Source organism: Salvelinus sp. IW2-2015, unplaced genomic scaffold (genome assembly GCF_002910315.2).
Source record: "Salvelinus sp. IW2-2015 unplaced genomic scaffold, ASM291031v2 Un_scaffold1595, whole genome shotgun sequence".
Classification (NCBI taxonomy): domain Eukaryota; kingdom Metazoa; phylum Chordata; class Actinopteri; order Salmoniformes; family Salmonidae; genus Salvelinus; species Salvelinus sp. IW2-2015.
Genome location: NW_019943018.1, coordinates 1 through 2,772, shown reverse-complemented (window position 1 = coordinate 2,772; position 2,772 = coordinate 1). Strand labels below are relative to the sequence as shown.

The following is a 2,772-nucleotide window of genomic DNA, read 5'->3' as shown; positions in this document are numbered from 1 at the left end:
AGTGTACACGGTTTCAGTGAGAGGACTAACTGGTTGCCTCACACCTCCTCAAAGTGTACACGGTTTCAGTGAGAGGACTAACTGGTTGCCTCACACCTCTCCAAAGTGTACACGGTTTCAGTGAGAGGACTAACTGGTTGCCTCACACCTCTACAAGTGTACACGGTTTCAGTGAGAGGACTAACTGGTTGCCTCACACCTCTCCAAAGTGTACAACGGTTTTCAGTGAGAGGACTAACTGGTTGCCTCACACCTCTCCAAAGTGTACACGGTTTCAGTGAGAGGACTACTGGTTGCCTCAACCTCTCCAAAGTGTACACGGTTTTTGGAGAGGTGTGAGGCAACCAGTCAGTCCTCTCACTGAAACCGTGTACACTTTGGAGAGGTGTGAGGCAACCAGTTAGTCCTCTCACTGAAACCCTTGTTGTTCCTTTTGTCTTATGTTGCACCTACTCCTCATTTCCCAGGAATATTATCGTCATGTTACTAAATGTATCCAGAGTGTTTTCAGATTTCATTAACAACTGTGGTGAAAAGTACAGTAAATGTAAAATGCACATAAAATCAACAGTGTAAAGTTTGGATTCAATCTTGTCAGGTGAACTGTCGTATCCTCCCCTTTTAGTCTAATGATTTTCCCGTGATCTCCAAAATGTTCCCTTTTCAATTGTTACCATGGTTATGCTTTTTCAGATTTCTAATGTAAGAAACATTTCAATGTAGCCCTATCCATATAGGCCAATTCCCCCCTCCGAGTGTAAAGGGTTAATGAGATTGTGTGTCTTTCTCTCTGTTAGGTGGCAGGGCGTCTCCATGTAGAGGTGTGGCGGGGGAGCGAGGGGCTGGAGGAGACCACTGCAGATGGAGAGACTCGCAAAATGGAGTGTGTGGTAAGAGATTTCAACAGAGACGCTGAAACCTCCGGTCCTGGAGCACGTACCGAGAATTGTTTAAATCAAATGTTGTCACATGCGGCCGAATACTACAGGTGTAGACCTTAGAGTGAAATGTTTACTTACAAGCCTTAACCAACAATGCAGTTTTAAGAAAATACCAACAAAAAAAAGTAAGAGATAAGAATAACAAATAATTAAAGAGCAGCAGTAAAATAACAATAGCGAGGCTATATACAGGGGGTACCGGTACAATGTGAAGGCTATATACAGGAGGTACCGGTACAATGTGGAGGCTATATACAGGGGGTACCGGTACAGAGTCAATGTGGAGGCTATATACAGGAGAGAGAGTTAGCTTTAGCAGTGCGGAGGCGGAGGGCTCCGTGACCCGTAGAATGGAGTCAGTCATCAGTTGAATGACTAGTTCTTGGCAACCGTGACTGGGATTTTGGGATCAAGAGAGGTCATTGTGGAGAGATGCAGGAGGCTGGCAATGGACGGCACGTTCAGATGTCGTGAGTTGTTGGGAGAGAAAGTAAAGAAGGGATTAGCTTGGCTCTGTAGTTGTTGACATCCGGAGGGATTGAGTTGTCGGTTTTTTCTTCAAAGGAGGTGTACTCTTCGCTCGTCTTGGAAGACGGAAAGGGTCGTAGCCAGCGGTTAAGGTTGAGTTGAGTGAGTCGAGGTTGAGGTAAGGTGGAGGAAGGTTCCGGAAATGGTTCTGGAAGAAAGGAGAGCGAAGGGGGATATAGGGTAAGCTGGCAGGTTTTGTTGGGCGTCAGCAGAGAGCGAGATTGTATCTGGAGTAAGAGAGGGGAGAAAGAGGCTCAAAGGACAGGGTAGGGAGCGTGTGAGGCAGAACCAGGGTGTGGTTTGACTTAGAAGGCGAGGCTCGATGTCGTCGACGCTTTGCTTTTCTAAAATGGTTGAAGAGTGCATACGAGAGAGGGAGTGGGGAGGGGGGAGGAGGGGGCAAGGAGGATTCCAGGAGGGAGGAAGAAGGTGGCAAAGAGCTTCCTAGGGATTAGGAGGGCAGATGCTTGGAATTTAGAGTGGTTAGAAAGTGGGCTTTAGCAGTCAGAGGAAGAAGACGGGTAAATGGTAAGAGAGGAGGGAGTGAAAGGATGCCAGGTGTCCGCAGGGAGGGAGTTTTCCTCATTTCCGCTACTGGATCTGCCGGAGCCTTGTTCTGTGAGGCTCGCAATGAGTCCCGTCGTAGCAGGTAGGCAGGAGGGTGAGGAGCGCAGGCCGCTTGTGAGGGATTTAGGGACATAGTAGAGTCAAAGGATGAGAAAGGGAGGAGAGGAGGGTTTGAGGAGGGTCGAATGCAGGAGAATAAGGGTTTGGAGAAGGTTTGGCAGCAGGGAAGAGAGTGATAGGATGGGGTAAGAGGAGAGAGAGCGAAGGTTGGGGACGGCGGCGATTCAGTCCGAGTAGGGTGCAGTGTTGGGAAGTGTTTGGATGAGAGCGAGAGGGAAAGGATAAGAAGGTTAGTGGTGGAGACTTGGAGGGGAGTTTGCATGAGATTAGTGGAGAGACAGATATAGTGAAGAGATTGAGGTCAAGCGTAGTTTGCTGCCTTGTGAGTAAGGGGGGGGAAGGTGAGAGGGTGAGGTCAAAAGGAGGAGAGGGAGTTGAAAGGAGGAGGGCAGAGAGGGATGAGTGCAAAGGTAGAGCGGGGAAGGTAAAGTCACGGAGCAGAACTGTGGGAGCGGTAGCCACTCCTCAGGAAGGAACTTGTCAGGGGCGTCAAGCTGGCATTGTAATGAACTCTCCAAGGGGAATCCTGGGAGGGCGACTAATTGATAAGGATGTTAAGCTTGAAGGGCTGGTCAACATGTGACAGGCATGGATATTCAAAGGAGGCGATGAGACA

General features: G+C 48.8%; 1 pseudogene; it reads left to right on the top strand.

The window, feature by feature from the left end:
* Positions 1-1,244, top strand: part of LOC112071361 (kinesin-like protein KIF13B) — a 40,788-nt pseudogene extending 39,544 nt beyond the window's left edge.
* The last annotated feature ends 1,528 nt before the right edge of the window (positions 1,245-2,772 follow it).